Source organism: Pongo abelii, chromosome 21 (genome assembly GCF_028885655.2).
Source record: "Pongo abelii isolate AG06213 chromosome 21, NHGRI_mPonAbe1-v2.0_pri, whole genome shotgun sequence".
Taxonomy (NCBI): Eukaryota; Metazoa; Chordata; class Mammalia; order Primates; family Hominidae; genus Pongo; species Pongo abelii.
Window position 1 is genome coordinate 68597803 of NC_072006.2, and position 21807 is coordinate 68619609.

Consider the following 21807-nt stretch of genomic DNA (forward strand, 5'->3'; position numbering starts at 1 on the left):
GCTCAGGCTGGTCTCGAACTCTTGGGCTCTAATTTTTCTATTTTTAGTAGAGACAAGGTTTTGCCATATTGGCCAGGGTGGTCTGGAACTCCTGACCTCAAGTGATCCGCCTGGCTCGGCCTCCCAGAATACTGGGATGACAGGCTCTTGACCCATTTTTCTTATTGCATTGTTGGATTTTGTCTTATTGATTTGTACGGGGCATTTACATATTAAGGACCTTACACCTACATACTTGCAGATATTTTTTTCATTTTTTTCTTAAAAAATTTTCTTTTGAGAGACAGAGGTCTCACTGTGTTGCCCAGGCTGATCTCAAACTCCTGAGCTCAAGGGATCCTCCCATCTCAGCCTCTCAAGCAGCGGGGTCCACAGGTGTGTGGCACCACCTCCCCTGGTTTGTTATTTGACTTTTGTCTTTGCTTAAGGAGTTTTGCCATAGAGAATTTTCTTTTTATTACATGAGGTAATTAATCTTTTTCGTAATATCGCCCGTCCCCCATGCTTTCTTCTAGTACTATTTAAATTAAAAACTTTTAAATCTTTTTAGATCTATCCAGGCTTTATTTTGGTATAAGAACCAAGGTCGTGATTGGTGTCAGTTAGCATCCATGGAGGAGACAGATGTCACCTTCAACTTGGGAAATTTGAGGAGAGATGAATAAAGGGACTAAGATGTGGTTGGTATGTAGAGAAACCACTAAGGCTAATGCTAGGTGGGACCCCTCAGGCCTCGGAGGACACAGGGAGGCTGCAAGGGAGCTGGTCCTGCAGGAGCAGAGACCTGGGTGTGCAAGGCCCTACAGGGAGGGTTGGGGAAACAAACACCCACTCCCAGTTGGCTCCCTCCAGGCCAGTCCCACCCAGCAGCCCGGAGTCAGGCAGCCGCAGGTGGCCCTGCAGGTCTCAGAGGTGGAAAGTAGGGTGGGCCAGATGCTGGACAGGTGCAGCACAGGACGCTGGGATGAGCTCTGCCAGATGCGGCTCCATTACTGAACCAACAGCAACCGACTTGGGGAATGGGCACTTCCAGGAGCTCCCCAGGGCGCTTGGACTCAGCCCCCGGGGTGCAGTGTGCGGTTGGGTGTTGGGGGGCTCAGGTCTGGGCCTGGTGGAGGGCAAAGGGTAGGGCCAGTGTGGAATGAACCAACCACAAGCTGTTCTAGACAAGGCTGTGATCTGCCTTTGTGACCCCAGGGCTGTCCATGGGGAGCTCTATGGACCTCTCAGTGTCAGTGTTTTGGGGTAAGGGTGGGGGTCAGGTGATGCTGGGATGCTGGGATAGATGGGGCAGGGTCTGCGGGGGTGGGGAGGGCTGGGGAGGCTGTTGTCATTCATTCATCCAGTGCACGCAGGTGAAGCCCTGCTCCTGCCACGCCCTGGAACAAGGCTATGAGGAATCAGACACTAGCGGTCACTTTTAACGAGCACCTACTGTATGTATGCTCCCTGTTTTGACCTTCACTACCTCATTTACTGCTCACAACAACCCTGCCCTCTAAGTGAGGAGACTGGGTTTCAGAAAGGTTAAATAACCTGCCCATGGTCACACCGAGCTGGGATTCGAACACGGGACTGGCTGACTCCAGGCCTCAAGCTCCGTTCTGCTAAGCTGTGCTGCTGCCTCTGGGAAGTCTCACAGACATGAAGGCCAGCCTGTCTCCACTTTTGGGGAATTCACCCTCTATTGGGTGGGCAGAGGCCTCATTATCTCATAAGGACAGCGGAGAGATGCGTGCTGAGCCACACGCGCCGTCCTACGCTCACCTGTTCTTGCGGCACAGGAACTGAGCACATATGTTGAGCCCCTGCCAAAAAGTTATGATGCTGCTTTTTTTTTTTTTCTTTTTGAGACAGATTCTCACTCTGTTGCCCAGGCTGGAGTGCAGTGGTGCAATCTCGGCTTACTGCAAACTCTGCCTCCCAGGTTCACGCCATTATCCTGCCTCAGCCTCCTGAGTAGCTGGGACTACAGGCGCCTGCCGTCGCGGCTGGCTAATTTTTTTTATATTTTTAGTAGAGACAGTGTTTCACCGGGTTAGCCAGGATGGTCTCGATCTCCTGACCTTGTGATCGGCCCGCCTCAGCCTCCCAAAGTTCTGGGATTACAGGCGTGAGCCACTATGCCCAGCCATTATGATGCTTCCTGACATAAAATCTTTAAGCATTAAAACAGTATTAAATCATAAAATCAGTATAAGAAAGTCTAAAACATTGCAGATTTTCCTGAGGTCAACTTAGACACTTAAAAAAAAAAAGCCAAATTCTTAAAACAATTGTTTTTGGTGTCCTGTTTTGATGGTTCCCTAAACACTTGCTCTGACTGTTAGAGATTCTGTACCTGGGCAGCTGGGGCCCCCGTGGAGAGGGAGCAGCTCGCCCAGTGAGAGAGGCTTGGCCATCGTCCTGCAGGAACTCTGCTGTTGGGGGAGCGGGCAGGGCATGTGCAGTGTGGGGTGTGGCGTTCAGAGGGAGTGGCCTCCACAGCCCTGTGCCCGCGGTAGGGAGCCCAGGGGGGCCATCCATGTTTCTCTTGAGGTACCTGGCAGAAGGTGGGTGGGGGGCTGCGGGGGGCTATCCTTGACAGCAGAGCAGAGAGAGATGGTGGTCAGAGGCTCAGGTGGGCTCCGATGAGGCCCAGGCCGGGGTCCGGGATCCATAGGAACCCCTCGACCACCAACAGGGCCTTGAGCACCCTGGCCAGGGCGGAGGTAGTCCAGGACAGAGGACAGTTCTGCCAGTGGTGAGTTGAATTTGGGTTAGGGGTAGGGTTAGGGTTAAGTTCAGGTGCTTGGGAACAGACAGTGACCAGGAAGCCTCCGGCAGCAGTGGGCCCCAGGGCTGACCTGCTGCTCGTCCTGCCCTGTGCTCCACCATCCTGGTGTGCCCAGGTGAAGGGGTTTCCAGGACTCTCCGTTTTAAAACCAGCACAATCTGGGCCAACTGGGACACACTGGTCTCCTTGCTAATGTGTCCCTGTTCCTGAGGGGGAAAGCGGATAGGCAGTTGTCCCCCAGGGCCCAGGGAAGGAAGCCAAGCCAAGGTGCAGACAGATTTCCCTGCCCCAGACTAAGGGAGCTGCGGACAGAGGCCTTCGCTGGGAGGTGCTGGGTCCTTTCCTCCAGGCAGCGCTGGGATTTGGGCCCCGAGACCTCGGGTTTCTCTGACCCAGGGAAGAAGCCTCTGTCGACTCTGGGCCTTGCCCTTCTTTTGTTTTCCTTGGTGGAGGGAGGGAGAGAACGTCGCCAGCACTATTTGCCGGAGTGATGCTCATTTCTCCTTTGTCTGCACAAGGCTGGACTGCCCTGCATTTTCATGGTAAGTTTGTTTCTTCAAGCCGTTGTTAAAATCCTGGAAGCAGAGAAAATGCATTTGCTCCATCACCTTCCCTGATGTGACAAGTCCTATAAAACGTGTTAAAGCCTTTAATGAAATCCCCGCTCAGAGCTGCTCTGTGAATGAATTTGGAATCAGAATTTAAATTAAAATGTTGTTCTTGTTGTCTGGAGGCTTTGCCTGGGAAGAAATTAAAGGGGCAGCTCACCTTTCTGCCACCGTTCTCAGGCCGGGTGGGCGCCATGACTAGCCACCCTCTGACCCAGGGCTGGGGGCCCACCTGTGACTCACAGGCTGGGCCCGGGTGCTAGCTGGATTTCAAGGCAGTGGCTCTCCCCACACCTGAGACTGTCCCCACCTCAGGCCCCACAGAAAATCCATGCTGAGGGGGAAGGTGGGTGCGCCTGTGGACCAGGTAGCCACTTGGGACTGGAGGTTTTATGTACTCAGAAGCAGAGTCAGTCCCTGAGCTCACAGGCTGACAGCAGGGGTGTGGGCAGACAGCTGCCCTGGAAGAGGAAGGAAGAAAGTGAGAGTGACTAAGGGGCTCTGGGGTGTGTGAATGGGTTGGTGCAAGGTGGAAAGGAGACAGGGAACGTCTTCCCAGATGAAGGGAGCAGGTGGGAGGCCAAGGCAAGAGGCATGAGGCCTGGAGGCCTCGTGGCTTGGCTGGGGGCAGTACCAGCCCCACTCCTACCTGTTCAGCTTCCCCGCTGCAGCTCTTCCCTCTTTCCTTCACGGAGTCCTGCTCTTTGGACTTAAGACACACTCAGGAGTCTGTTGTTAAAAAACAAACCAAAGGCTCTCTCAGCCTCGACCCCATCACAGCCAAGTTCTGGAGAGCTCTCTGCTCCGTCTCCTCTTGTCTCCCCCTCCTCCTCCCTCTCCACCTCTGCGTGTCCCGGAGAGAGAGAGACCTCCAGGCACCCCTGGCTGGTGGGAGAGGCAGCACAAACATGAACGGCTCACCGGCCCCACGTAGTTGCCTTCGCTGTGGGGCGAGACACAGTTGTGTGGAACCGGCCCAGGCCCTGAGAGGTGCTTTCCTCTCCTCTGTTTTCCAAGTTGGCAACGCTACCCTATTTCTTCTATGATGAAAAGGAACTCTAAAAGCATTAGAAGCATTTAAAAAGTGTGTGTAAGAAGTGTTTTCATCCCTGCATAGATTACCTCCAATGAATAATCAGCTATGCCCCCTCCCCCTTAAAGTGTGTGAAGCTGCTGCAGGGAAGGTCCCGGGTCCCAGGAGGAGGCCAGGGAAGGTGCTGCAGGTGGAGAGACTGCAGGACAGGTGGCTCTGGAGCAGGTGCAAAGGGTTATAGCTGAAGGAAGGAGAGGAGCCATAGCTGATTATTCATTGACGGTAATACTACACAGGGATTAAAATCAGTCAACTTGAATAAACCTTAAGAATAAGGCTGAGGCCGGGCGCAGTGGCTCACGCCTGTAATCCCAGCACTTTGGGAGGCAGAGGCGGGCCCATCACGAGGTCAGGAGATGGAGACCATCCTGGCTAACACGGTGAAACCTCCGTCTCTACTAAAAATACAAAAAATTAGCTGGGTATGGTGGCAGGCGCCTGTAGTCCCAGCTACTCATGAGGCTGAGGCAGGAGAATGGTGTGAACCTGGGAGGCAGAGCTTGCCGTGAGCCGAGATCATGCCACTGCACTCTAGCCTGGGTAACAGAGCGAGACTTCGTCTCAAAAAAAAAAAAAAAAAAAAAAAATAAGGCTGAAGCTGGTAGGGCACAGGGCACGTGTCTGGATTTAGTCCCAGCTACTTGGGAGGCTGAGGCAGGAGGATTGCTTGAGTCTGGGAGGTCGAGGCTGCAGTGAGCTATGTCTGTGTCACTGCACTCCAGCCTGGGTGACAGAGCGAGACTCCATCTCTTTAAAAAACGTCGAGCTATAAAAGCAAGTTGTAAAGGGTTTTGTTCTGTATGATCACATCAACGTAAACTGAAAAAAAATGGTATGTGTTGTTCTTGGATGTGTGTGTAGATACAAAAACTGTGAAAACATGCAGAGGATGATACAAACCAATTTCAGAGGTGTCCCGCTGGGGAGGAGGGCACAGGACAAGCATTCTTCATTGTCTGTCTGATAGTGTGTTTTGAATGAGTGTTTGAATATTTTCATGCTTAAAAATTAAACAACAAAAGATGATGGGAGATAGGATGAGGACGCAGCGTGCTGAAAAGGGTCGATTTCTAGGTGGTGAAGAGAGTGAGTTGGGGTAGTGGGCTGGGCAGAGGGAGGGCTTTGAGGATTCCAGGAAGAATTCTGTAGGAAAAGCGGCCAGGGAGAAGGGTGGGAGAGCCTCAGGGGCTGGAACGGGTTGGTACTTCCAGGAACCTGAAGCCCAGGTGAGGACAGGTGCTTGTGCCATGCCACCGTGGGGGTGAGAGCTTGGGCAGGAGAGGCCGTGTGTGCCGAGGGAGGGGTCGGGAGAGGGATGAAGATCTGAATTGAACGGATGCTGAGAGGAAGCTTATTCATGCATCGCCAAATACGGCTCATGGAGTAAATAGAGCACTAAAGGCTGGCTCACTCGCGGAGAGCTGTTTCCTGTGGCTCAACAAGTTTATAATAAACACAGTTAAACTTTTATTTATGGCACAGCTGCTAATTGCTCCATAAACACTTTTCATCAGGCAATTGCTGTTTACTCATTTGCCAATCAGCTCATTATCCACCTACCTCTCCTTGCTCCTGCCTTCCCACTTCCCAAATCCTACTGTTTCTAGGGCATCCCTCTGCAACTGTTCCCCCACCCAGCTGCCTGGCTTGACTCCTGGCAGGTAGGCCCCCTCTCCAGTCTGCCCAGGCTTTGGTAGGTGTGCCTGCCCAGGCTAGGCTCTGTTCTGCTGCTGACCATGGCCAGCCCTGACTGTCCAGCATCCTAGTGTTTGAGGCCCTGAACAATGCCCCTGCTGGGCTCTCCTGACCACTCTTTTCTCTGGCTCCCAAACCTCACGGCCCCTGGGGATCCTCGCCTCCCTCTTTTCCTGCGTTTATCCCAGCCCCACTCAGCATGCCCAGAGGTCTCCCCACTCCTCTCTCTCCTCGACCAGGGATTACATAAAACTTAAGCCAGTGTTCCTGAGGGTCCTTCCTTTCCTCAAGAGGGAGCGTGTTCCGAATATTCAACTCCTGCCGCTTGTTTGCTGGGTTCAGTGTGGCTCCTCGCTCACCGCTACCTCACAGAGCACTGAGACAGGGCTTACACTTACTCATACGTTGGTTCATTGGTTCACCCGACCATGGCCACCTCCACACAGGTCATGGTGTGAGTCCCCTCCCCCCATGTTCCCCCTGCAGAGCTGGCTCCAGAATGAGCCTGAGCTGGGAGATCCTCTGGATGGAAGGAAGTTCCACCCTGTATCCAGTTACTGTGACACCTGCCCTGCTATGAGCTAACAGGCCCCCAGGTGGGTGGGGACCAGAGTCTTAGGGTGTGTGCTCTGTAGCACCCACTTTGCAGACATCAGCGTTAGCGGACATGTGTGTTAGTGAGAATGCTGTGAGTGCAGGCATGTTTAGGTGAGTGTACATGCACATCTACATGTTAATGGTGTCTGCACGTACACACATGCACAAAAGTATGTATGTGTAAACATGTGCATATGTGAGTGACATGTATATGCTCATGCAGGTACGCTAATGTATATGTACATGTGTGCATGTGTGTATGTGTAAATGGTATATGCACGTGTGTACATGTAGGTTTTTGTGCATATGCAAGTGTATATGTGCACATAAGCAGTGTGTATGTGTGCATGTGTGTGCACATGTGAGGGGTGTGTATATATGTGCATGTATATCCATGTGGGCAGTGTGTTCACACGTGTATATGTGCATGTGTGTGCATGTCTGTGGACATGTGAGGGGTGCATGTATATATGTGCATGTACTCACATGTGTATATGCATGTGGACAGTGTGTTCACACGTGTATATGTGCATGTGTGTGCACGTGAGGGGGGTGCACGTATATATGTGCACATGCATGTGTGCATATAGCTATGTTCATGCGTGTACATGCACACTGTGTACATGTGTATATGTCAGCATGTGCATATGTGTAAAAGTGAATGTGTGTGTGTTGTGTACGTGTAAGTAATGCGTGTGTGTGCATGTGTTCAAGTGATTTGTTTGTGTGTGCATATGCTACACATGTGCTTTCATGAACATATGTGTGTGAGTGGTGAGTGTAAGTGTATGTGCACAGAGGCCTCAGACTGAGTCTGATGGGGGTCCCTGCTAGCTCTGGAGAGAATGTGGTAGCAGAGCTGAGGCCCTTGTCTTCAGCTGAATGAGTCTGCCTGGCGTGTGCTCAGCGCTCTCCTGCTCTCCTGCTTCTCTTCTGAGGTCAGTCACAGACCTGGACATCCGGCTTGTGGGGGGTATTGAGTTGCAGTGGCTGCATGTGCTTTTGTATGTGAACACATGTGCTCATGTGTTGTATGTGTGTGGTGTGCACTGTGTCTGGATGTGATCATAGGCAGCATAGGCAGCATTTTGGGGTATTTTTGGGTGTTGGGGTACTTACTGGGGGCATTGAAGGTGCAGTGGCAAAGCAGGTGTCCGGGAGTCTGAGCTCAGAATTGACTTTCTGCCTGGGTCAGCCTAGATTTTCTACATGGAAGTGAGGTGAGAGGGAGAGGAATATTTGGGGGCCCTTCTCTGTCCCTTAGGTCCCTAGGAGCCCAGGGATGGTGAGAGGGCCCAGCCCTTGGTTTTTAATCTATTTGAGAGGAACCGAGTCATCTTCTGGGGTCCGCTCTTGGCTTCTTCAGTACAGTGAAATTAGCTGAGCACTTCCTCTGGGCAGAGCCTCTCCTGACATTCCTTTGAAGCCTCCCTCCATGCTGGGAATCCAGCAATATCCAGTGATAAGCTTGGGAGGAGGACATACTTGCAGTGGGAGAGAGACCATGCCTGTCCCACCAGCCCCTTCACTTTTGGGGTCAAGCATTATTAGAACCCTGCCAATGGATTGTGTGTGTCGTGACAGATGTCAGCTGGGAGGAAAAGACACTGGGCCCCTCCTGCACAGGGGCCTTATTTCTAGAGAAAGGGAAGACTGAGGTGCAGCGTGGGCCTGTGGTTAGGGAGACTGCCTTCTGAACACTGTGGGACGAATGCTAGAAGCTCTCAGCCTCTGCCTTCCTCTGCCATGCTCGAGCTGGTCAGTCATGGTCCCCGAGGCCCTACAGCAGCCTGCAGGGATCAGGGCAGCAAAGGTGCTGCAAAACCAGCAAGACCAACAGGACTGTACAAGACCGGTGTTCCATGGCGACACCTTGTGGTTGCAATGGCAGCAGCACTGCCTGTGGAATGACGAGGCTCTCCTGCAGCTCCTCCCTACCAGGCTTTGGGAGCAGGACTGGCCCTCCTTTGGACTAAGCCTCCAGCATTTTTGGACAATCAGCATGCATGTTGGAGGAGAGTACTTGAGAAGGAAATAATGGACTTGTTGCTAGTAGAGGGTTTGGAGGCCCGCACACTAAATGGGGAAGGATTCATTCATACCCATTCCTCCTTCCTAAATGTTTCCTTCCATGTCCTGCCCAGGCCTGCTCTTTGGGTCTCCTGGCTGGTGGGGGAACAGATGTGGCGTAATCACGTTGAGATGCAGCAGGTGCACCAAGCACTGTGCACACTGCTGTTACCCCCAGGACCCCTAGTGTCAGCACTGGTGGTGCTGGTGTTTGTGGAGTGTGTCAGTGGACTGGCAGGCCCGTGGATTCCACGTGTGTAAGAGAGACTGACAGCCCTTCCTGTCTCAGAGCAGCCCCTCCTGGGTCCCATCTTGGGGTTGGACATGCCCTTGTTTGAGCTTGGCCCCTTCTTGCTGGACCACCAGCCCTGACCCTAAATCTGAGAGGGGGCTTGGCTGGGCCTGGGGTCAGGGGACAAACAGCCACCCTGGCTGAAGCCCTGGGCAGCTGAGGAACTTCAGCCATCTTTGGGCATCTCTTGGGTTGGGAGATGGGCTGCTGTTTTCTCGGACAACACCCTCCCCAGCCCCTCAAGACTCTGTTTTCAGTCAGTTCAATTAGTACAACTTTAAAGCAATTAGGGAGAATTAGTGGCCAGGCTGCTGCAGGCAGATGCTGAATACACTCATGCCCCCTCCCCCAACCTCCCTCGCTGAACCTGACAGCTGCTGTGGGGAGTGCCTAGGCCCTGCCTTTCTCTGCTGGCTCTGTCCTTTCTCCCAGAGATCCAGCCCCCGTCTCTCCTTCTCTCAAGGATCTGAGGAGGGGAGGGTGGGCAGTCTAGGGGACAGACCCAGAGACAGGGGCCCTGGGACTGGGAGGGTGGGGCAGGCCCAGGGAAATGGGCCAACTTCCCCCCAAGACCCCAGGCCTGGGCCTGCTCTAAGGAGAGAAGGGATGGGTGCTGGTTGGAGGCTCACCCTGAGTGAGGGTGAGGGTACCCAGTGTGGACTGGGAGATCTGACCAGGATAGCGGCCCAGCCTCTGGCCCTGTGGCCTCCAGGAGCCCCCAGCTCTGGTGAGGGCCCTCTTTGGTGGGGCCGGGGGCTGTTCTTCAGTGGGAGGCTTCTGAGAGGCTGGGCCTCTCCCACTAGGTGTGGGGTGGCAGTGAGGCCTTGCTTCTGAGCTAGTGCTGGAGCCACACCACCTTCTCTGCCTGGTAGTGAAGGAGGTAGCCCCGTGGGTGCTGCAGACCCTGGGCCCTCCCTGGTGCCCCTTGGGCTGCTCTGTGGGGAGAGCTCCAGGTGCTTGCTTGCGTGGATGGGGCACCAGGGCAGGTGCAGGGCTGACTTTGCAGATGGAGCCCTTTGTGCGGGGACCCCGTCTTCCGGCCTTGCCCCTCCCTACTCCCCCAGCTTCTCAAAGAAGGTCTGTTTTCTGAGCCTCCTCTGTGATGCCCCCACCAGCCGCAGCCTCCCTCAGATGTGTGTGGGGTGTCCGCAGTCCTAACCAACGTCTTTTTTGCATGTGTCCACATGTATCTGGCACTTTCTCTGAGCAGGCCCTGGGCTCAGCACCGGGTAAGGCAGATCCATGCAGCTCCTCACCTTGGCCGAACACTGAACAGATGATGACATGTACTTGTGCAATTCCAGCTTCAACAAGGGTCGCCAGAACAGCTCTGAGAAGGGCTGTGACCCGGTCTGAAAGCTTCCCAGAGACTGGCTTAGCGGGACGACCCTGGGGAAAGAGATAGTAGGTGGAACAGAGAGGCTGATTAGAGGCTGAGTCTTTATACAGAAGTGATGGTGCCTTAGGGGCACAGGAGGGAGTGAGTGCTGTCAGTGGGGGCAAGGAGGGGTGGCTCCACCTGTGATCCTAACCCTAACCCATGTAGGGAACCTTCAGTGGGCCCATCATGGTGGCCCAAGCACACGAAGGTGTCTGTGCTCTATGCCTTTGCTGAGCAGCACAAGTCTGGGCCCAGGGGCTCCCTGGAGGAGGGGAAGCCAAGGGTGTCCACGAAAAGAGTCAAACTTTGTAAAGTATTTGAAGAGGTTTATCCTGAATCAAATACGGTGACCATGGCCCGTGACGCGGCCTCAGGAGGTCCTGGCGACATGTGCCCGAGGTGGTCGGGACACAGCCTGGTTTTATACATTTGAAGGGTGACATGAGACATCAATCAATATCTACATTGTACATCAGTCAATATGTACAAGATGTACATTGGTTTGGTCTGGAAAGGCAGGACAACTCAAAGTGTGGGCTTCCAGGTCATAGGTAGATAAGACACAAACAGCTGCATTCTTTTGGGTCTTTGATCAGTGTTTCACTGAACACACAATTTACATGTGAGAGGGGGGTAGAGAAATAGTCACTTATGCCTTAGGCTGACTCAGTGAATCTGCATTTTTACATAAGCAGTAGGGCAGAGGAAGCCATCAGATGTGCATTTGTCTCAGGTGGGCAGTGGGATGACTTTGATGAGTTCTGCCCGTCCATTGTCCCGCACCTGTGAAGGGAAGCTATCCATTTACGTTGCCAGGGTGAAATTCAGCAGAACAGTTTTAGGGCAAAGATCTTGAAGCCCAAGAGGAGTTTCTTTGTGGGGAAATTGTGAGGGAGGATGTAGCCTTCCACACAATCCTTGTCGCTATCTTATTCAGGAATAAAATGGGAGGCAGGTTGGCCTGACGTACTTTGGCTTAGTGATTTTGGGGTCCTGAGATTTATTTTCCTTTCCCAAGTGCTTACTACAAAGTAGCAGGCTTCAAACTTGGAGATCTCACAACCTCAAGTAACATTGCATTGGAAACCATGGGGCCACCACACAGTTGCTGTGGACTACAAGCTGTGTCACTGGCAGCTCAAAGTAGAAAGTATCAGACACCCCCCACCTCGGGGGACCTCTGTTTCAGATCTCAGGTGACCCTTCAACTTGAAGACATTCAGCTTAATCAAAACCTCTTGTCTGACCCTTTGTGCCAGCCTTCCTGGGGGGCTCCCCAAAGAAGGGGCTACTTCTTGTCCCCTACCTCCCCAGATCCGCTAAGGGCTTCTACACAAACACAGGATGAAATGAGAGGAAGGTGGCTGCCGGAACAGTGCTTAATGGCCAGGACGTTCTCTCTCTGACGTGTGCTGTTCCCATTACAGGTATTCACTTCTTGATGAAGCAATTTCCTATATAATGGCCCCACATGGCAGGCTAAATGTGGAAAACCACCAAATAGAGGCAGAGATATAAAGACACTTTGGATCATCATTTGCAGAAGGCAAAATAACTGCAGGCAGCTTGTGGTTGAGACACTCAGTGATGGTACTGGCCAGGCACGGAAAGCATCCACAGACACAGCTCACGGGTGCAGCGTGGAGAATTCCAACCAGCCAAGGGGCCCAGGCAGGCCTCTGAGGAAGGACCCTTGACCTGAGACTTCCCCCTTATCACGGTCAAAGTGAGGGTGTCCCTGCTGGAGCCCCTGCGAAGGCCCGAGGGAGCCGGGACCTTGGAGTCTGAGGATTGCATACAGCCCACTTTGAGGAAGCCTTCTTGGTTTGAGGAGGGGGTTGTAGGGCAGCATCATGGACCCTGGGTTGAGAAGGAGGTGGAGACCAGCGGGGTGAGGGGCTCCACCTTGACTCAACTCCCTAGATGGCAGCTGATGGGGGTTGGTCTAGAGGGCTCTCTCCTAGGTGAGGGGCTAGACCTGAAGCTCTTGTGCTTCCTCAGCCCTAGTCCCCTTCATGGGGACAGGAATGGTGTGTGATGGTGCATTCATAGATGTGCATGCACACATACAGGCATGTACATTTGTACACAGACATGTGCACAGAAATGTGCATGCATAGCCCACACAGCAGACAGGCACATGCACACAGGTGTGTACACAGAGATGCACGCGCGCACACACACACAGATGTGTACACAGTTGCACACGCACACGCACACACAGTTGTGTACACAGAGATGCACGCGCACACGCACACACAGATGTGTACACAGAGATGCACGCGCGCACGCACACACAGATGTGTACACAGAGATGCACGCGCGCACGCACACACAGATGTGTACACAGAGATGCACGCGCGCACGCACACACAGATGTGTACACAGAGATGCACGCGCGCACGCACACACAGATGTGTACACAGAGATGCACGCGCGCACGCACACACAGATGTGTACACAGAGATGCATGCACATGCACACAGTGTACACACGTGGAAGTTCACACACATACACGCACACGCAAACACAGCCCCTCTGCAGCTCTGCTGTCTGCCTCGGGTGGGGGCCATGCTGGGTGAAACTGTCATTTCTCCCTGTCTATAAGTTGCTGCCTTGATGCTATGAAGACAAGAGGACATGAACTGCTCTCTGGAGGCAGAAGACCTGGGTTCAAATCTTGGCTCTTCTCTGGGCCTCAGGTTTCTGGTCTGTAGACCAGGATATTGGAGTTTTACTCATGTTACTGGAGGGATGAGGGCCCTAAAGCAGATGCTGGGAACTGGTGCATGGTAAGTTGTGGGAGTGGAGGACTATGGAGAAAGGACAGGCTTTCCCTAGGTGAGGCGCTGCTACTTTGGAGAGTGGTCTAGTTTCCTCTCTGCCCCTATGGGCACCCAGGGGAAGAAGCTGGTGGTCAGTGATGGGCGGACTAGTCCTGAGGTCCTAAGACTGGAGTGTCTGGATGATCAGTGTGTCCTCTCAGAGAAGAGGTGCACACCTAGGGGTCTGGCTATGGGAAGGGGAGGGTGTCAGTACAGGAACTGCAGGGACTAGGCCAGGCTGGGTGCACAGAGGCAAGGACAGGGTCATGAGGCTGGTGCTTGATGAGAAAAGCTCAGTCTAGACATCTGGGCCTAGGCACCAAGAAGAGTGGGGATCAGGCCTTCATGGGTGGTGTTGGAGAGCCCTGATCAGGATGTGACTTGGTCTTCCCTGTGGAGAACTCCGGAGACTAGCTGGACCATTCAGGTATTTAAGGAGCAATGTCAGTGTGCCAGGAACTCTCGGGGAGCTTATATCCCAGTGGAAGAGAGAGCTCACCTCTTTGAGCTTTCTGGCAAAGTCAAGGGTGCTAAGTGCTGTGTCAGGGCCGTCCAAAGGTCCTGAGATGAGTGGGACTTGGAGGAGGTCAGTCAGGACCAGCCTTGTTGTGGGTGTTGAAACACAGGAGTATCTGTGTGGAGGAGGCCTGGGGGGCTCCTGGCAGGGAGCGGGGCGCAGAGGAGCACGAGGTCCTCAAGGTTCTCAGTGGTGGCATCAGGAGTGCCCAGGTCAAGTTGTCCTGGGCAGAGGATGGGTTCAGAAGAGAACGTCGGCTGTGTATCCTTTGTATCTTCCAGAGGTACACAGCCCTCCCCAGCAGCCCTCCAACCTCAGGACAAAGTGTGGGTGTGCGTTTGGCTCCTGCGTTCCCCTGTCTCCTTTGTCCACAAGATGCTCTTGGCTGCCAGGAGGTTCCCACTCCTCACCTTTCCAGGCCCGGGTCAGAGGCACTGAGGTCAGAAACAGGGGTGGCAATTTCAACCTAAAAGCACAAATTACAGGCAAGTCTCCCTCCTGCAGGTTTCCATCTGCATCTGGCTTTTGTGTGGCACTAGAAGAGATCAGCTTATTGCAAGCATGGGGCTGATGAACACATTTGCACAAAGGCAGACGGTGGAGTAGCAGGAGTCTGCAAGCTGCTTCATTAACTTGGAGCCAGTGGAATGTCTGGGATCTTCTGTGATTTGGAAACTGGTGGCAGAATGTTCCCACGTTTCTGGTCCTCATCAGTCAGGTAGGTTGAGGGGAGCCCAAGACAAGCTTGTGGCTGCAGTAAGGGTGCAGGATGGGTACACATCTCGGTGGTCCAGCTGGGTCTCAGCTACCTTAAATCTGACCCACGGGCTTTGTGTGGTCTCAGGGCTTGTGTATGTGTGTTTGGTCCCCTGTGTACCTGGTGTGCACACATTGCCTGTCATGTGTGTCTCTGTTGGAAGCTCTTGCCCTTCGGTTCTTCATGTGGTGTTGTGGGACATCTAGCGGTCTTTGAGCCTCCAAGTCTGTGTTGGCTGCTGCAGGTTGGGGCCTGGGACTTTGTGTACCAGTGACATGGCCCCACTGAGGCCCCGTTCCTGACTCAGCCATGCTGTCATGGCCCTCAGAAAAGATCTATCATTTCTTTGAGCCTGTAAAACAAGTAAATTCAGTCTTCCTGTGAGGCGCGGTGATGATTCACTGGAATCATCACAGTGTGTAAGGGTACTTCCTCCTGCCAGGACTGCCAGGCGGGAAGGCTTCCTGCAGACTCAGAGGGTCCAAGGCAAGGTTTCCAAGGAGACTTTGCAGCTGGATGAGAGGAGGGGTCGGCACACCTGCTTCATACAGTGACTGATATGCCCGGGCCCAGGCAGGCCCGTGCTCCAAGCACCCTGTTCCTCAGGTGGGACAGTCCTATCTTCTTTTTTCTTTTTTTCTTTTTTTTTGAGATTGAGTCTCACTCTGTCGCCCAGGCTGGAGTGCAGTGGCGGGATCTCGTCTCACTGCAGCCTCTGCCTCCCGGGTTCAAGCAATTCTCCTGTCTCAGCCTCCCAAGTAGGTGGGACTACAGATGCACACTGCCATGTCCTAATTTTTATATTATTAGTAGATACAGGGTTTCACCATGTTTGCCAGGATGGTCTTGAACTCCTGACCTCGTGATCCATCCGCCTCCGCCTCCCAAAGTGCTGTGATTACAGGCGTGAGCCACCGCGCCCAGCCTGACAGCCCCTTCTTTAGAGCCAGTGCCTCAGGCTCCCAGGCTCAGGGTGGGGCTCACACCCCTCCTCTCATGATCTTGCTTATCCCTTGGGGTGGGGGGGGGCCTGTGCCCCCCCTTCCAACAGCTGTCACCCCAGGTCACCTCCTCTGCCCTTCTCCCAGCACCCTGTATGCTCTGGCCTGGGCAGCCCCCTTCCCCTGCGCCTTTGGTGGCATTTGCATACAGGTGCCCTTGCAGCTGAAGTGTTGGGGCGGGGCCGGCAAACCCACGCCCGGGAGGGCCAGCAGCTCTTGGCACAAGTGGTGGGACAATGGCCGCTTGGAACATGGCTGCGCTCCCCTGTCGCCTCCTTGGGGCTCACACCTTGCTCCTGCATTCGTGGGGGGAGGTGAGCTGTGGTGTTCGGGAACTCTGGGGTGTCCTTGCTGTGCCGCCTCCTTGGGGCTCACACCTTGCTCGGTTTAGTCGCTGTCTGAGCCTCAGTTCCTGGTCATAACTGGGCTGTGCGGGGCTTGTGGCCTCGTGTAAGGAGGAACTGATGGCGTGTGTGTGCTGGCAGAGGAGGCGGTGTCATCCCGGCGGGTCTGTGCACATCCACTGCACACACACTGCATGCGTGTATGTGCGGTGTGTGTGTTTATGTAGTGTGTTTGTGTGTCTATGTATATGTGTGTGATGTGTATATGGTGTGTATGTGTGTTTGTGTTGTGTGTATGTGTGTGGTGTGTTTGAGGTGTGCGTGTATTTGTGTGTCTGTGTGTGTGTGGTATGTATATGGTGTGTATGTGTGTGTGTGGTGTGTGTGTCTGTGGGTCTGTGGGGTCTGTTTGATGTATGTGGTGTGTGTATGTGTGTGTCTGTGTGTGTGTGGTGTGTATATGGTGTGTATGTCTGTGTGTGGCGTGTGTGTGTGTCTGTGGGTCTGTGGGGTCTGTTTGATGTATGTGGTGTGTGTATGTGTGTGTCTGTGTGTGTGTGGTGTGTATATGGTGTGTATGTCTGTGTGTGGTGTGTGTGTGTGTCTGTGGGTCTGTGGGGTCTGTTTGATGTATGTGGTGTGTGTGTTTGTGTGTCTGTGTGTGGTGTCTACATGGTGTGTATGTCTGTGTGTGTTGTGTGTGTGCCTGCATGTGTGGGGGGTGTGTGTGGGGTCTGTTGTGTGTATGTGGTATGTGTGTATGTGTGTGTAGTGTGTATATGGTGTGTATGTCTGTATGTCTGTGTGTCTGTGCATGTGTGGGGTGTGTGTAGGGTCTGTTGTGTGTGGTGGGGATGGAGGGGCCTCCCAGGGCTCTTGGATTTGGAGGGCCCACGCTGCTCTGGCCTGGGAAGGTGGGGTTATCTGGAGGGTATATTAGGCTGGGGTCCCAGGGAAGGTTCTGGGGCTCCAGGCAGAGCTCCTGGCCGGGTGCAGGCACATGGGCTAGTTGGGCAATCCCAGGCTGACCAGGCCCAAGGCCTTCCAGGCTCCATGGCCTGTGTTCCCTGTTGTCCTGGTGGGTGTGCCCTTTAGGCACCTGCCCAGGGTCCCCTCTACCATCCAGCTGCCCCAACACTGTGTGACCTGGCTCTGCTCCTGGACCCCACGCCGTGTACCTGGCTCTGCTCCTGGACCCCACGCCGTGTACCCCGGCTTTGCTCCTGGACCTCCGCATGCCTCCTGCTCACTCCAGGGCAGAAACCTCCTGTCCTGGCTCTGCCTCCCTTTGAAGCCTAGCAGGGGACCCCTCTGGCCCTGGGTCTGTCCCTCCTGAGCTCTCATTTGAGGAAGGCACCAGTGAGGCCCTCCTTTGGCTCAGATCCAGCCTTTGGTGCCAGACGGTCCAGGGTGTCAGTCCCAGATTTGTCTGGGAGCTGCGGGCCCTTGACCCTTCTGAGCCCACCTACAAGTTGGGAACAACACTGTGGACCCTCAGGGGACTCAAGGATGAAGCTGCCCCGTGCCCGGCACCAATGGGAGCATCCTCGTTCCTCTTCCTCAGGGGCTGGACCCATGGCTTGAGTGGCAGTGGGGACATCCAGCCTGGTTTCCTCAGTGGGGTTTGGCCATGGAGGTGCTCAGGGTGTGCTTGTTGGAATGGTGGGGGATCTGGCTCTAGGATCTGTCTCCTAGACCCTGTCCAGGGCTCCAGCTGCCCCTTCCGTCTCTGGGCTCCCAGCTGGGATGGGAGGGCCTTGGGCACAGGCTGTAAAGCCCCTGTGGTCGGCTCCCACCCCTCCCCAGAGTGCCGCATGTGAGGATGGGGGCTCCCTCGCTCAGGAAGCTATCTTGTCATCCCAGAGTGTGGTGTTGGCCTTGAACTGGCTCTTAATCTCCAGTGTGGGGCATGGCTGGAACCATCCCAGGGTCAGTGTGTCTCAGGCTCCAGCTTGGGCATCTTGGGACAGAGACGGGAGGGGTGTTTCTCCCAATATAGCCAGGCCAGCGTGGCTGTCATCCTTGGACATCAGTCAGCAGCTGGCCAGTGCCTACCCGCTCCACCAAGCTTCATTCTTGGGAATGTAGGACCCAGACATTCAGTCCAGAGTCTTTCCCTCCCGGGGCTCTGCTGGGGGTGCCCCTCCCCATGAGCCCATCTTGACATTTGTGAGCCCTGCTCTGTCTGCTAATGAGCGATCTTCACCAGTCCAGCCTGCCATGGCAACCGCCCGCAGCCTCGCTCTCTGTCCAGGCACCCGGTAGCTTTATCTCCGAGGCCATCTGTTCTGGGAGCACAATTCCAAAGCCATTTAAACAGAGCCTGAAGCAGGGCAAGGTGCTGGGCCCTCTGTCCTCACACGTGTGTGTGCACACACTCAGGCACACACACGCACATGCACATGCAGATGTGGTGTGACCCCTGCAGGGTGGAAGGCGATGACAGGGACAGTCAGGGTGCCCCACCGGCTGCTCCCTTTTCCTGCTGTCCCTGAGCTGGTTCCTGGGCACCCTGGTGGTCGGCCAGTCTGTGTTCTCCTCTTTCTCTGTGTTCCTCACCTCTCTGTCCATCTGTTTGTCTGAGCCGGCCTGGTTTCTGCCTCACCTCTCTGCCTTTGTGTCACCTCTTTCCCCACATCCTTTGTCTCCTTTCCTGCCCCTGTCTGCATCCGTCTCTGTGTTTAATCCCCTTGACCCTGGTCCCTGGACCCCCTCCCTGGCCATTGCCTCTTTCTTTGGCCTTTGTCTCCACCTCTTATCTCTCCTACTGGTTCAGCTTCTTTTTGCCTTTAGCTATCGTTCTGTGCTGGTAGGACCAGGACATCAGGGGGTTTCCACCCCTGCCTCACCCTCTTGGTTGCTCCTAGAACAGTCAGGCAGGGCTGTCCCTCACTGTTCTCCTGGTCCACTCTGGGCGCACCTGTCTCTCCTCCTCACTTTCCTCCGCCTCAGGGTGGCCAGGTCATGAGGTGGGGGCGGGGGGGGGGCTACTTTCTCATACTGCTCTTAGCTTCCTGGGCCCAGTGCCCAGGGTAGTGCCTTCAGCCTGAGCTTCTTACTCTCCAAGCCCTTCACTCTGAGCTCCTCCCTCTGAGCCCAGTCCCGCTGTTCATTGAATGTGCTTCCGTTTCTCGCCCTGCGGCCTTCACTCTTGCTGTACCCTCAGCTAACGCCCCTTCCTGGTCAGGCCTCCCTGTCAGGAGCTCATGTCTCTCTCTCCATGGGGCTGGGCAGATGCAGCGTCCTGGGCTCGGCATGGAGCCTCCTGGCTTCCCTAAACCACGCATGGCTGAGCTTGCAGCCTTGTTCAGCTGCGCCTGCCCTGCAGGCCCCTCTGAGCTCCGCAGAGCGTTGACACCAGTCTGACTTCCAGGGGATGGGAAGGAAGCCCCTCTGCAGCTGCTTCCAGTTCTTCCTGAGGCCTGGCCTAGGTTGCCCCTGATGCAGGGAGCTGTGTCCTCCGGTGCCACGGCAGTCACAGTGACCTTGCCTTCTCCTCCGGTGCCCCCAGCCCTCAGCTGTCTCTCCTCTGTCTTTCCTCTGTCCCTACATCCTTTGTCTCCTGGGCTGGGCTGTTGCTGAGGCTGCTGTGAGATGCACAGATCCCTAGGACCCTTGGGCTGGCCCCCTCAGAGGCTTGAGGGCCTGGTGACCTGGGTCCTCTGAGCAGCTTCTGTCCTACAGGTCACTCTGCTGTTTCAGCATCCGCACAGCCCAGCCAACCCCCTAGGATGCCGCCTTCCGAGGTCATGGCCCCGCGTCAGGGCAGAGCAGGCAGAGGAGCCATATGGGCAGACCAGAGGGGCTTCATAGGTGCACCTGTATTGGGTGCCCTACTAAAGCAGAAACCAGTGCCAGCCTAGACAGCGATGACCAGCAGCCTGTGACCTCTGGAGCCCGAGATGTGTCCAGCAGGCAGGACCCCTGCTCTGGCTCCACATAACTTCAGCCCAGGTGGCGCTGAGTGCTGGGAACCCAGCTATGGTGGGTGATGTCCAGAGGGCTTACCTTGGGTCGGCTGCAGCCCGGCTTCCTGTCGAGGGCAGAGAGGTACAGTGGCTACATGCAGCCCTGAGGGAGGCTGAGGTATTTCCACCTTCAATAGCCAGAGCTGCATCCCACACACAGGGCTGGACTCTCCCGGCTGTGGGGTGAGGCTGGGCCGCATGGCCTATGGCAAATGCCCCTCAAACCCTAATGCATCCATGGTCAACTTGGTGAGTTCTGACTCAGCCTGGCCAGGTTCCCCTGGCGCTGGCCCCCTGAGCGTGTGTTGAGTTGGGGTGGAGGGCTGGAGGGCCTTTCTCGAGCAGACCTTCAGAGAGGAGCGCTGGCTCTGTCTTTCCTGATTCTGAACATGTCCAAGTCAATTCATCACGTGATGGATCACCAGGCTGCTTGGTTCTACTGAAAGGCAGCAGCACAAGCTTTTCCTGGATTTCTCACCATTGTTCCTTTAAATAATCAGTCTTAATTAACTCCATCCGAATAACATATTTTCCCCAAGGGTAGGGAGTCCCAGTCAGGTGGAGCAAGTTGGAACTGCAAACAGCAGTTGATAGCTGTGGTGTTGGGAGGGGCCCCCTGGCTACTGCGAGGGGTGTCTCCGTGGTGGGCGGGTGGATGGATCAGCACCAGCACCAACCCCTGCTGGCACTTTCTGACATTTCTCTTGCCCTCGTTTGATAGATTGGGAAACTGAGTCACAGAAAGGTTTGGCAATCTGCCCCAGGTCAATTCCCCTAAGCACAGATGTCATTGTGGATGAGGAGAAGAGGCAGAACTCAGAGGGGAAAACCACTCTTCCACACAGCATCTGCTGTGGCCACCTGCCCCCACGAGCCCCTGTCCCCACCTGTCCCACCTGTCCCCGTCCCCACCTGCTCCTGTCCCCACCTTTCCCATCTGCCCCTGTCCCCATCCTGTCCCCACCTGCCCCACCCATCCCTGTGCCCAATCTGCCCCCACCTGCCCCTGTCCCCACCTGTCCTTGTCCTCAACCTTCCCCACCTGTTCGTGTCCCCACCTGTTCATGTCCCCATCTGCCCCTGTCCTCACCTGCCCCACCTACCCCGTCCCCACCTGTCTTTGTCTCCACCTGCCCCATCCCCACCTGCTCCACCTGCCCCTGTCTTCACCTGCCCCATCTGCCCCTGTCCCCACCTGTCCAACTGTCTATGTCCCCCACCTGCCCCTCTGGTCCCTGCCACCACCTGCCCCACCTGCCCCATCCCCACCTGCCCAACCTGCCCCTGTCCCCACGTGCCCAACTGTCTGTGTCCCCTATACCTGCCCCTCTGGTCCCTGCCACCACCTGCCCCACCTGCCCCCGCCCCTCTTCTACCTTCCTGTCCCCACCCCCTCCCCTCCCCCAGCTTGCTCCACCTGTCTCACCACTGCCATATGCCCCTCCTGGCCCCACCTGCCCCACCTGTCTCCCCACCCCTACCTGCCCCTCTCGGCCTCCCACTTGTCCCCGCTGCACCCACCTGCTCCCTCCTGCTTCCCCTGCACGCTCACCAGCCTCTGAGCACATTCACCCCCTCGCTGTTCTCTCCTCTAAACAAGATGACTCACCATTTATTTCCAGCCTAATCTCTGCCCCGAGCCTCAGCCTCCGTACTGTCACCCTTGTTGACGGTGTCACCTGGTGACTAACAGGCACTCAGACATCCCAGCAGAGCCAGCAACTCCCACAAATCTGCCCTCCTTCAGCGTCTCCCTCTCAGGGGGTGCTGCCACCCACCTCATGGCTCTGGCCAGCCCTGGAGTCTCCTGTGGCCTCTCTGTCCCTGCCACATCCAGACCCTCAGCAACCCGATTCATTCCTGAGGGGGCGTCCCAACTCGAA

The 21807-nt window shown here is 55.1% G+C and overlaps 1 protein-coding gene and 1 long non-coding RNA gene across 2 annotated transcripts in view; one reads left to right on the forward strand and one right to left on the reverse strand.

Annotated features, from left to right (window-relative positions):
- Window positions 1-2269: 2269 nt before the first annotated feature.
- LOC129052299 (uncharacterized) lies at window positions 2270-6677 on the reverse strand. The gene is made up of 3 exons (XR_008517278.1): window positions 6571-6677; window positions 4034-4113; window positions 2270-3351 (listed from the first exon to the last, which is right to left on the reverse strand). It is a non-coding gene; the product is annotated as an uncharacterized LOC129052299 (long non-coding RNA).
- A 7825-nt stretch (window positions 6678-14502) lies between these two features.
- MYT1 (myelin transcription factor 1) overlaps window positions 14503-21807 on the forward strand; it is a 90345-nt gene continuing 83040 nt past the window's right edge. Inside the window, exon 1 of the mRNA XM_054541992.2 lies at window positions 14503-14572. The gene's annotated coding sequence lies outside the window, so the exon portion shown is untranslated. The remainder of the gene's footprint in view (window positions 14573-21807) is intronic.